Here is a 13,757-nt window from a genome sequence, read left to right as displayed (position 1 = left end):
ATGTGGGAAAATTGGAACACTAATGCATTGTTGGTGGAGTTGTGAACTGATCCAACCGTTTTGGAGAACAATTTGGAACTATGTCCAAAGGGCTCTAAAAATGTGCATAACCTTTCACCTAGCAATAGCACTTCTAAGGCTGTGTCCCAAAGAGAGCATACAAATGGGAAAAGGACCCACATGTACAAAAATATTGATAGTAGTTCTTTTTGTGGTGGCAAAGAATTGGAAATTGAGAGAATGCCCATCAATTGGGGAATGGCTGAACAAGTTGTGGTATATGAATGTAATGGAATACTATTGTGCTATAAGAAATGATGAGCAGGCAAACTTTAGAAAAACCTGGAAAGATTTGTATGGTCTGATGCTGAGTGAAGTGATCAGAACCAGGAGAATTTTGTACACAGTTAACAGCCACGCTGTGCAATGACTAACTTTGATAGACTTAATCCTCCTCAGTAATGCAAGGACCTCCAAAAGTCTCATGATGGAAAATGTTTTCCACATCCAGAGAAAGAATTAATGAGTTTGAATGCAGATCAAAGCATACCATTTGCTATTTTTTTCTTCTGTTTTATTTTGTTTCCTCTTTCTTGTGATTCCTCCTGTTGATTCTAATTCTTCCTGATAACATCACTAATGTGAAAATATGTTTAATCGGAATGTATATGTATAGCTTATATCAGATTGCATGTCGTCTTGGAGATGGAGGTGAGGAGGGAGGGGAAATAAAACTTAAAAGCTTATGGAAGTGATTGTTGATAAATCAAAATAAATTAATAAAAAAAAAAGTTTTGTTGGACCTGATTGGCCCCTTCTATCTACTACCTAATTTCTTTCTTCCCCTTTTCTGCCAAATTCCTGGAATCTGTGGCCTCTCCCTTTCTCTTCATTAAGAAGGCCTATATCTTTTAAACTCCTGGTAATCTGACTTCTACGCCACCCCCCACCCTCACTACCACCATTCTTCAGAAACCATTCTTTTAAATGTCAGCAGTGATCTTACTGCTAAATCTATCCTTTCTGTGTCCTTGTATTACTTCAGCACTTTGGTGCCACAGTGGATAGAGCACCACGCCTGAAATCAGGAAGACCTGAGTTCAAATCAAGTGTCAGACATTTAGCAGCTGTGTAACTTTGGGCAAGTCACTTAACTCTGCCTCAGTTTCCTCATCTGTAAAATGAGCTGGAGAGGGAAATAGCAAACCACTCCAGTATCTTTGTCAAGAAAACCCCAAATGGGGTCACAAAGAGTTGGTCACAGAACAACTGAACAAAACAAATATTACTTGACCTCATTGTGGCATTTGCAATAGCTGACCATTCTGCTTCAAGATTGTTTCTTCCCTTATATTGTATGGCACTGTGGTATCTTGGTTTTCCTTGTATCTTTCTGAGCATTCTTTGTCCACTTTACTGACCCTTTCCTCTTCTCTCTCCATATACTTCTCTTCCAATGTTCTGTCCTCATCTCTGTTCTCTTGCCATACTCTCAACCACAGAGAACTCATGTGTTCTCATCAGAACTTATTACTAATGACTTCCAAATCTCCATCTCTAGCCCTGACCAAGTCATATTTGTATAACTGTCCTATTTTTCCTACATGTCTCACAATCACTGCACATTTACTACCTTCAAAACTATAGACTCACTATCCTCCTAAATTAACTATAACACTTTGTACCATATTTATGAAATTTGTCATGTTGTTGTTCAGTTGTGTATGACTCTTCGTGACCCCATTTGGGATTTTCTGGGCATAGATACTGGAGTGGTTTGCCATTTCCTGCTCCAGCTCATTTTACAGATGAGGAAACAGAGCCAAATACAGTTAAGTGACTTGCCCAGGGTCATACAGCTAGTAAGTGTCTGAGGCTAGATTTGAACTCAAGTCTTCCTGACTCCAGGCTCAGCACTGTATTCATGGCTCCATCTAGCTGCCAAAAACTTGTCATATTGTGCCATGTATTTGAGTTTTGTGTAGGTCCTATCTCCTTTAATAGAACTCTAAGGTCAAGAAGTATTTATCTTTGCATTCCCCTATCACTGTGCTTGCATATAGACATTGCTGAATAAATATTAAGTTGACTTCCTACAACCAAGTCATAAGGGTACTGAAATTTGCGAGCATAAAGCAAATACCCAGACCAATGAAATGACAAATAATGTGAAAGAACATTGAACTCTGGGTACCTAGTTTCTAATCCTGACTTTGCCACTAACTAGTTCTGTGACTTTGAATAAGATTTTGTTCCCTCTCTGGGTCTGTTTCCTCATCAGTATATTGTAGGCATTTAACTCAACAGTCCCTCTGGCCTCTGACATTCTGTGATTATTCTTCTGTATTCATGGTCAGATTTTATGGGGCAATGACTATTTCTTAACCTTTTCATTGTATCTTGCACAGTATTACATGCCTGGTGTAGTGTTCTGTAAGTATTTTATTGTTAAATGATTTATTAACATTCTAATATTGAACCAACTAATATTCAACCAACTAAACTTGCTTAAGTAACTATTTTTTTATTTATTTTTCATTTTCAACATTTAATTTTATAAGTTTTTGAGTTCAAAATTCCCCACCCCAAGATGGCATGCAGTCTGATATAGGCTATACATGTACAGTCATATTAAACCTATTTCCACATTAGTAATGTTGTGAAAGAAGAATCAGAGCAAAAGGGAAAAACCACAAGAAAGGGAAAACAAAAAAGAGAGAGAAAATAGTATGCTTTGATCTGCATTCATAGTCTATAGTTCTTTCTCTGGATTTGGGTAGCATTTTCCATTGTGAGTCTTTTGGAATTGTCTTAGATCACTGCATTGCTGAGAAGAGCTAAGTCTGTCAAAGTTGATCTTCACACAGTGTTGCTGTTACTGTGTGCAGTGTTCTCCTAGTTCTGCTCACTTTACTCAGCATCTGTTCGTGTAAGTCTTTCCAGGTTTTTCTGAAATCTGCCTGCTCATCATCTTTTATAAAACAATAGTATTCCATTACATTCATATACCCCAATTGTTCAACTATTCCCCAATTGATGAGCATTCCCTCAATTTCCAGTTCTTTGCCACCACAAAAAGAGCTGCTATAAATATTTTTGTACATGTGGTTGGTTCCTTTTCCCTTTTTTATGATCTCTTTGGGATATAGACCTAGTAGTGATATTGCTGGATCAAAGGGTATGCACAGTTTTATAGTCTTTTGGGCATAGTTCCAAATTGCTTAGATGAGTGTGTGGAACTCCCTTCCTTGCACCAGGTGCTTTGACTCCAAATCACTCTTTCACCTTCATCATTTGAGAGTTTGAAAAGAAGCAGTTTATTAGATGATATACTCATTCCATTGTCTTTCTAGAACAATTAAATATTTTAACTACAACTCATTCCATAAGGTAAGGATTTCAACCTGCAAAAAGTGTCTAATTAGCTCAGAACCACACAAAAAACAATAATTTAACTTTTTAACTGACTAATTTTTATTGCCAAGAAATGTGTTTTTGAAGCACCATAGGTAATTGAAGAAACATGGGTTGTCACTTAACAGAATTTGTGTTTTCTTTTTTCTGCCTTCGGAAATAACCACCACCATCATTTATATGGTAGAAGGTCAGGTCAAAAAAGGTGGTTGGATCATTTCACAACTCTACCAACAATTCATTAGTGTTCCCATTTCCCCATATCTTCTCCAGCATTTATCATTTTCCTTTTTTTTATCATGTTAGCCAATCAGGTAGATATGAAGTGGTACCTCAGAGTGGTTTTAATTTGCTTTCTCTAATCAGTAGTGATTCAGAGCATTTTTTCATGTGACTGTAGAAAGCTTTCTTCATCTGAAAACTATTCATATCCTTTCACCATTTATCAATTGGGGAATAGCTTGTATTCTAATAAATTTGACTCTCTTCTCTATATATTTTAGAAATGAGGTCTTTATCAGAGACATTGGCTTTAAAAATTGTTTCCCATTTTTGTTTATGGAAAATATATATGGTGGTGGGAAATGAATATTTCCAGTACACTTATGAATGGAGAATAATATTACTGTACTTCATGATGTGTAACAAACCAACTGGAACAGGTGCATATACTTTATCCTCAAAAGCCAGTTGCAGCTAAAATGATGCAGCTAGTTTTATTTACTGAGAAGATAATTTTTAATGTATCTGAATGTCAGAATAAAGATTCCACATTTTAACTTTTTTAAAAATTGTTTCCCAGCTTTCTGCTTTCCTCCTAGTCTTGGTTGCATGTTTGTGCAAAACCTTTTTAATTTAATGTAATCAAAATTATCCATTTTGCTGTTCAAAATGTTCTCTATCTCTTGTTTGGTCATAAATTCATCCCTTCTTCATAAATCTAACAGTAAACTATTGCTTGCTCTCCTAATTTGCTTGTAGTATCACCCTTTATGTCTAAATTATGTACCTATTTTGATCTTATCTTGGTTGTAAGATGTTGGTCTATGCCTAGTTTCTGCCATACTATTTTCCAGTTTTCCCAGCAGTTTTTGTCAGGTAGTGAGTTTTTATCCCAGAAGCTGGGCTCTTTGGGTTTATCAAACAGTAGATTACTGTAGTCATTGATTACTGTATCTTGTGTGCCTGACCTATTCCACTGATCTACCATTCTATTTCTTAGCCAGTACCAAGTAGTTTTGATGATTGCTGCTTTATAATACAGTTTTAGATCCATTATGGCTAGGTCACCTTCCCTTAAGTAACTGTTTACAGTTAGATTAATTTCCATATATGAAAGATAATTTTTTGGTTGCTTCCTCTAAGGTTCTTAATTTGTTTTCTTTGTCCACTGATGCTCACATGCTTTATTTTCTTATATGGTCATAATGTTAATGAACTTTATTGGGTTTTGGCCTGAGGCTTGCAGCTTTGCCTATAGATATGGATGTGGGAGTATGTCAGGGAAGGATCTGCATGAAAAATGAACTTTATTTGAAAATATATTTTATGTTTTTAAAATACACTCTGCTACAAAAGTGATGGATTCTACAAACAGCATGAAAGCAGACAGGGCAGTGCTTGTGTAATCTAGAGTAAAATTTACATTAGAAATGCCCAGTGATAATTAATTATTAGAGCAACAGATAACACAACTTGTGCTGTATCTTGAGTAGAAGCCTGGAGAGGTGGGTTGAGTGCTAGGCAACAGGAGGCAGCCTGGGTAATGGAAAGATTTGAACTTGAAAACTTCCTTACCTGTGTGGGTTGGCCTACCCTTCTCTGGGCCTTAGTGTCCTCACCTATCAAATGAGGCAAGTAGAATAGATGATCTCTATGGTCCCTTCCATCTCTAATCTATGATTTATAGTCAGAAAGTCCTAGATTCAAATCCTGCCTCATGAAACTTAACAGCTGTGTGACCATAAGAAATCCCTTAACTTCTAAGCCTCAGTTTCTTCCTCTGTGAACTGTGAATTATCATCTCTATTAACACTTGTCTCCCAGGGGTACTTTGAGAAGCAAATGAGATCTTGTATGGAAAGTGCTTCACAAACTTGAAAGGGCTATATTCAGTTCATTTCAACTGAAGCCTTCAGAGGCTGCCAGGTGCTAGGCATATTCTGCAAGGTATGAGAAGAAACGACCTGACCTTCTACCATATCAGTGATGGTGGTGGTTATTTCCTGAAGGCAGAATAAAGAAAACACAAATTTTGTTAAGTAGACCATCCATGTTTCTTTGATTTCCTGTGGTGCTTCAAAAACACATTCCTTGGCAATAAAATCAGTTAAAAAGTTAGATTATTGTTTTTGTTTTTGTGTGGTGCTGAGCTAGTTAGACAGTCTTTGCAAGTTGAAACCCTTACCTTATGGAATGAGTTGTAGTTAAAATATTTATTTGTTCTAGAAAGACAATGGAATGAGTACATAATCTAATAAACTGCTTCTTTTCAAGCTCTCAAATGAAATATATTTATGTTTTAGTGAAAAATAAATCTTTGTTAGCTTTAAATGAGATTAAGAAATTGGAGTAGAAAATGCCAAACTGGCAAGAGACAGTAGTTACCCTACACAGTTACTTACGGGGTTTGTTTTCATGAACATATAAAGGTACCAAGAATTTACTTTGAAGAACTCCACATGACTGCATTCATTTGAATGTAGGACTCTATATTATCACTCTGAAGGGAGCTAGGCTTAGAATCAGAAAACCTGGATTCATCTACTGTCCCCTGCCCCATATAGTGTCTGTGTTACTCTGGACACATTCACTTAGTGTTGTTGTTCCTCTAGTAACTTCCGTGGACTTTGGCTAAGTCATCATCTAGATTGTGATTTCATGGATTGATGAAGGGAGCTCCCCAGGGTGACAGAATCATGACCCCTTTTTGTATTCATGTCTGCTTCTCCAGCCACCACACTGGGACATCTGAAAACCAATTTTGTCATCCTCATATAAAAATAGTTTTTAAAAATCATTAGTGTTGAACTTAGGGAGTTTACTGGTAGTAAAGAAACATGGGAATTTTAATTAAGTCAGTTCACTGAAGTCCTCCTTCACTTCTTCAGTACCTCTTTGTGATATAGAAGTGTCCCTGAGTTCTGGAAAGATACGCCAGTGGGGCACAAACCGGGAGCAGGGTGGAATACCAAGCTGAAAAGTGCATGTGGACCTGGCTGTGAACACACTGTGTCTGTCTCTTGTATGAGAGCCAGTCCAGCTGAAGTTGGCACCAGGACTTCAACACCACTTTGGTTGTAGGGTAAATTTTTTAGCCACAACTACTCTCAAAGATTGTCTCTTAAGTTGTAGGGGGATTGGTATGTGTGTCAGTGGAAGGAATACCCACACCAAAATAGAGAGTATCAGAACATTATTAAAAGTCAATACAAAGTAGTTTATCAGTGCTACTAGAGAGAGGCAGTTATAGCCACCAGTATACAAGCACCATGCCGCTATTGAGCTTTGATTTCTCTTCTGTGAAAAAGAGAAAGGTCTGAGGTCTGAAAGAGAATGGATTATTCTTGATTATATTTGTATGACACATGGAAGATGATGTTTTTTGTGGGATAGAATATGAAGTTGTTAAGGTAGAAGCATAGTCAGCAAATACTAAGGATGCATGTGTATACATCTGTGTGGAATCACAAAGAGTTGGACAGGACTGAACAACATAAACACATACATATATGTGTGTGTGTGTGTGTGTGTACATATATACATATATATATATATATATATATATATATATATATTCAGTTTTATGCTCAGAATGGTAGAGGAGGGAACTAGCACTTATCTGAACAGAAGGAAATCTGTGGTTAAACGGTTTCAGCTATAACTGCAGATGATTTCCCTTAGTCAAATGAGAGAAGAAATGAAGTCTTATATTTCTTTCCCTGAAATAAGGACATTGTATTGATAAAGTTTATTGGATCTTTTGACAGGAAAAGTAATTTTGTATAGTAAGGAAAAAGGAGTAGCATAAATACGTACAAATGATTAGCACCAGCCAAACATGGATTTTTATTAAGTAGAATTTTGAGGGTAATTTTTCTCAGTATTTACAGTTACCACATTTTATCACTGAAATTTAACATTAACTAAACCTTAACAGCAGGCTGTCTGAAACTCCTGTGTGAAAAGCCTTCTGAAATCAACGAAGCTGGTGTGTTGAGGCTGGAAAGACTATTGGATTTGGAGTCAAAAGAGCCGAGTTCAAATCCCAACTTTGCTGCTGACTACCTTAGTGATTCTGGGCAAGGCACAACTCTTGAGATTCTCTTTCCCAACCTATACAAAAAGAAAGGGGATGGCACTACATGGTTTTACCCCTAGTCCCTTCTGGCTTTAAGTCATGATTTTTAGCTTTTGCCTAAAAAATAATGTAATTCTTAAAGTAATGAATGAAATCTGATCTTCCATTGAGATGGCACCAGAACTTGTACAAAACAAAGATTATACATTTGGTATGGGTAAATGAAGAAAAGTAGTCAAGTTATAAATATGCTAAAGCAGATTGTTTTTATACTTTCTGGCATTATTGAATCATTATATAAACAGTAAAAACTTGATTAAAGAAAGTTTTAATAATGCATCTATGGTAATATGGTAACAAAATAAGACTTCTCCAGTTTTGTAGCTAGTATCTCTACTAGTCCCTCTTCACTGTTTCTTGGTAGTGTTCATGGACCCCAATTTCTTTTCTTAAAATGTTTTATTAATACCTCTAGGGTTTTTTTCTAGCACAATAATTTGCAGGTTTTACTACTGGCACCACTTCAACACACAAAGTAAGCCTCCCTTGTAACAAAGAAAACTAACCAACACACTGTCTGGCAGTGTTTGCAGCATTGTCTACCTACAGTTCCCCACCTCTCTACTGGGAGAGGAGTGTCGTCTTAGTTCTTCTCCAGGGCCAATTTGAGCCATTACAGTTGTTCTGCATTAAACTTCATTTAGTCTTCTTTTCATTGATATAATTATAGTTATTTAAATATTGTTCTCATGCTTCTGATGACTTTGGTGTCAGATCATAGAAGACAGTTTCTCTGAAACTACATATTTGTAGTTTCCTATGTTTTATTAATGTACTATAGCAGTAGAATCATTGCATTACATTTATATTCTACAATTTGTTTAGCTATTTCCTGGTCAATCATTACCCGCTTTGATTCCAGGTTTGTGTTTATTTGTTGTTGCCACAAAAAATGCAACATTTTCAATATTTTTATAGAGATGGAACCTTTCTTCTGTCTGTGACCTCATTGGCTTAGATACCTAGTAGTGGGATTCCTCAGCTGAAGATCATGAACAGTATAGTGACTTTTACTGTATGGTTCCAAAGTGTTTCCAGAAGAATAGATTATAACTTCTGTGAGGGCAGGGACTGTCTTTTGTCTCTCTTTGAATCCCCTGTGCTTAGTGCATGGCAAGTGCTTAATAAATGCTTATTGATTAATTGATTGATTGCATTCATAGCTCTACCCATAGAATGTTGATTTGTGCATGTTCTTGATCCTATAATCTGCCCCCTTCTCCCATTGGTGAGTTCCTTCTGGAACCTCCAAATTGTTGAGGGGCCCAGGCCTGCTTTCATTTCCCTTTCTGGCCCTGTTCTTGCTTTCTAGACTTTCAAACCATGTTTGTTTAATGCAAATATTTTTCCTCATTTGGCAATGGTCTTAATAGCATTGATTTTGTTCATATAAAACTTTTTTAACTTCATGTAGTTTAAAGTTTTTTAATCTCATCTCTTTCTTTTTTTAGTATTAATATATTTTATTTTCGTTGTTATGGTTTTTGTTTTTTTTTTTGGCTAGGCAGTGGGGTTAAGTGACTTGCCCAGGGTCACACAGCTAGTAAGTGTTATGTGTCTGAGGCCAGATTTGAACTCAGGTCCTCCTGAATCCAGGGTCACTGCTCTAACCACTACACCACCTAGCTGCCCCAGTATATTTTATTTTCCCCTAATTACATGTTAAAACCATTTTTTAAACGTTTTGAGTTTGAGTCCCAAATTCTATCTTTCCCTTCTTCCCTCCCTTCCTTTCCCCCCTCCCTGAGACAGTAGACAATCTGCTAGAGTTTATACATGTGCAATCGTTCTCATCTATTTCTAAAGTACATCCTCGATTTCCAGCTCTATCTCCCTTTAATGTGTTGACTTCCCTTATTAGAATGGAAACTAGCAGGGTCTGTCTTGCTTATATTTGTATCCTCCAATGCTTAGTACCTGGTACATAAATACTAAGCATTTAATGATTTTTTCCCCTGTCAGTCTGCCAGAAATTAGGTTTAGACCAACTTCTTACATTATATACCTCAAACTTTAAATGGATGTTCAATCTGAATATTAAAGGTCATACCATAACAAAATTAGAAGAAAATCAGATCACATACCTTTCACAGCTAGGACCGGGGAAAATTCTTAACCAAAAAAAGGGGGGGTGGAGATCACACAAAGTGATTTAGAAAGCTTCAGTTTCATGACATTAAAAAATATTTTTGTGTGAGCAAAATTAAAGAAACAAAAATATTGTTGAAATAACAAGGATGTTGCTATTTGGGGGAAACATCTTTGTATTCAGTATCTCAGAAAAAGGCCTGATACCCAGGACATATGTGTATAGGAACTAACAAAAATATATAGAATGAAATATTCCTCAATCAATAAGTGGTCAAATGATAGCAATAAATAGTTCGCAAAACAAGAATTGCAAATGATTAACAATTGATAGGAAAGATAGCTCCAAATTACTAATAATACAAATGCAAATTAAAACAATACTTCACACCTCGCTAATTGGGAATGGTGTTGGAGAGGTTGTGGAAAGGCAGGCACACTGCACTGTTGATAGAGCTGTGAATTGTACTAATCATTCTGAAAAGCAATGTGGAATTATGCTAAAAAAAAAAAAAGCCACTAAAATACCTCTTCAAATTGACTCAGAAATCCCATTGCTAGGAATATTCTCCAAGGGGGTAAATAATTAAAAAAAGAAGAGCTCACATACACCAAAATATTTATAGCCCCACTTTTTGTAACAGTAAAGAACAGAAAACAAAGTAGTTGTTCATCAACTAGGAAACGACAGAATAAACTATAGTACTTGAATGCTATGGAGCATTACTGTGCCATAAGAAATAAAGAAATGAAGAATACAGAGAAGCCTTGGCAAAATTTTCTATATTTCTATATTTCTATTATTTTTTATTATATTTATATTTATATATGATTCAAAATTAAGTAAGCTGGGCCAGGAAAATAATATAGATTATCCACTATAAATGGAAAGAATGTTCTTACTGACCAAAAAAAAAAAACAAACCCTGAAAACTTCAATTTTAATGATCAAATTTGGTCCGAAAAAAGACTTACAGTTTTGGGGTTTTTTTTGGAGGCAGATGGGGTTCAGTTTCTTGTCCGAGATCACACAGCTAGTATCTGAGGCTGGATTTGAACTCGGGTCCTGCTGACTTCAAGGCTAGTGCTCTCTATTCACTGTGCCACCTAGCTCCCCTGACTCATAGATTCTTAAAGGTTCTACTAGTGGAGCACAATCTCTAACAGTTTGTATTAAGCAAGAAAGGCTTCAGGTATTGGTTTGGTATCTGTCAAAAAAAAACAGCTTCTTTGGAGAGGCTCTGCTCTAGAAATTTGACTTGGGGGGGTGTGATTACTGTATCTTTTTAGAAAAAAAAACAACTGCACTTTGACCCAGTAATAACACTTATAGAGCTGTGTCCCAAAGAGATCATACAAATGGAAAAAGAACCCACACGTACAAAAATATTTTTAGTAGCTCTTTCTGTGGTGGCAAAGAATTGGAAATTGAGAGAATGCCCATCAATTGGGGAATGACTGAACAACTGGGGTATATGAATGTAATGGAATACTATTGTACTATAAGAAATGATGAGCAGGAAACTTCAGAAAAACCTGGAAAGACTTGTATGAACTGATGCTGAGTGAAGTGATCAGAACCAGGAGAATTTTGTACACAGTAACAGCTATATTGTGCGATGACTAACTTTGATAGACTTAGCTCTTCTCAGCAATTCAAGGATCTAAGACATTTCCAGAAGTCTCATGATGGAAAATGCTTTCCACATCCAGAGAAAGAACTATGGAGCTTGAATGTATATTAAAGCATACTATTTGCTCTTTTTTTGTTTCTTTCTGGTGGTTCCTCCTATTGGTTCTAATTCATCCTTACAACATGACTAATATGAAAATATGTTTAATAAGAATGTATATGTAGAGCCTTAATCAGATTATATGCCCTCTTAGGGGAGGAGGGGGAGAAAATTTAAAATTCAAAAGAGTATGGAAGTGATTGTTGAAAACTAAAAATAAATTAATTTTAAAAAAGAAAAAAAACTATATGCAATTAAATCTTAATGTTCATCCTAATGTGTAGGAAAATGGGGTTTTCTCCATAACCAGTAAATGTTTTTCATTTCAACCTTTGTTGATGATTTCCTTGAAATTGATCAGACAGTCATTTCCCAATTGATAAATGGTCAAAGGATATGAACAGGCAGTTCTCAGATGTAGAAATTAAAGCCATCTATAGTCATATGAAAAAATACTGTAAATCACTATTGATTAGAGAAATGCAAATCACAGCAATTCTGAGGTACCACTTCACACCTATCAGGTTGACCAAGATGACAAAACAAGAAATTGATAAATGTTGGAGAAGATGTGGGAAAATTGGAACGCTAATGTATTGTTGGTGGAGTTGTGAACTGATCCAACCGTTTTGGAGAACAATTTGGAACTATGTCCAAAGGGCTCTAAAAATGTGCATACCCTTTGACCCAGCAATAGCACTTCTAGGGCTATATCCCAAAGAGATCATACAAATGGGAAAAGGACCCATATGTACAAAGATATTCATCGCAGCTCTTTTTGTGGTGGCAAAGAATTGGAAATTGAGAGGATGCCCATCAATTGGGGAATGGCTGAACAAGTTGTGGTATATGAATGTAATGAAATACTATTGTGCTATGAGAAATGATGAACAGGCTGACTTCAGAAAAACCTGGAAAGACTTGTATGAACTGATGCTGAGTGAAGTAATCAGAACCAGGAGAATGTTGTACACAGTAACAGCTACATTGTGCAATAACTTTGATAGACTTAGTGCTTCTCAGCAATGCAAGGATCTAAGACATCTCCAAAAGTCTCATGATAGAAAATGCTTTCCACATCCAGAGAAAGAACTATGGAGTTATGGAAAGACTTGTATGGTCTGATACTGAGTGAAGTGAGCCTAACACAATAACAGCCACGTTGTGCAATGACTAATATTGATAAACTTAACCCTTCCCAGAAACAGAAGGATCTAAGACATCTCCGAAGGCCTCGTGATGGAAAATACTATCCACATCCAAAGAAAGAACTATGGAATTTGAATGCAGATCGAAGCATACTATTTGCTATTTTTTTTCTTTTCTGTTGAGTTTTGTTTTCTCTTTCTGGTGGTTCCTCCTATTGGTTCTAATTTTTACTTACAACATCACTAATGTGAAAATATATTTAATAGGAATGTATATGTATAGCCTATATCAGATTGTGTGCCGTCTTGGGGAGGATGGTGGGGAGGGAGGGGGAGAAAAATTTTAAACTCAAAAGCATATGGAAGTGATTGTTGATAAATCAAAATAAATTAATTAAAAAAAAGAAATTGATCAAACAAACTTAAGCCTTATTACATATAATCTAGTGAGCCTGTTCAGTGATTTCAGAGTAAACATTCTAAATTTCATTTCCCACTTTACAGTAATAGTTGATAGATATTTTAAGCACCTTTTGCTCCCTTTTCTGCCACTGTCATTGTGTAGGTGGAAGGGAACCTGCACAGGGCTAAGTGTTGTTTCTCATTTTTACGTACTTAATGGTATACTGCAGCTAGAAAATGAAAACATTCATTCCCTGGTGTCCAGTCTTCTAGTGATGAACCAGGTGTCTCCATGATTAACTAGGCATGGTCATTTAGGCACAGGCACACAGTCTGTCCCTGGTATTGGTATTTAGTGGTTCCACCTTAGTTGGACTCTGCTAGAATTTAAGCAAAGCCTACAGGGAACCCAGGTTTGCTTCAGTAATACAAGGAAGCATGGAAGAAAGACTTTTAAGTAGTGCATAGAAGGTGTAGGAAGTTGGGCTAAACTATCTGTACCAATCCTGCAACATTTTCTGAGAGCTCTGTTTTTATTTTGGCTATTTATTGAATATTCAATATTGTGTATTTTCTCGTCTTCCCTCCCAAAATCTAAAGTTTAAAAAAAAA

The 13,757-nt window shown here is 36.2% G+C and overlaps 1 protein-coding gene across 7 annotated transcripts in view; it reads left to right on the top strand.

The window, feature by feature from the left end:
- The window catches only part of CBFB (core-binding factor subunit beta), a 99,367-nt gene that overhangs the window by 44,307 nt on the left and 41,303 nt on the right, over positions 1–13,757 (top strand). The window lies entirely within an intron of this gene.

This window comes from Vombatus ursinus, unplaced genomic scaffold (genome assembly GCF_900497805.2).
Source record: "Vombatus ursinus unplaced genomic scaffold, bare-nosed wombat genome assembly UNPS02005286.1, whole genome shotgun sequence".
Lineage (NCBI taxonomy): Eukaryota > Metazoa > Chordata > Mammalia > Diprotodontia > Vombatidae > Vombatus > Vombatus ursinus.
The sequence above is the reverse complement of the archived record's forward strand: the minus strand, read 5'-3'. Positions and strand labels throughout refer to the sequence as shown.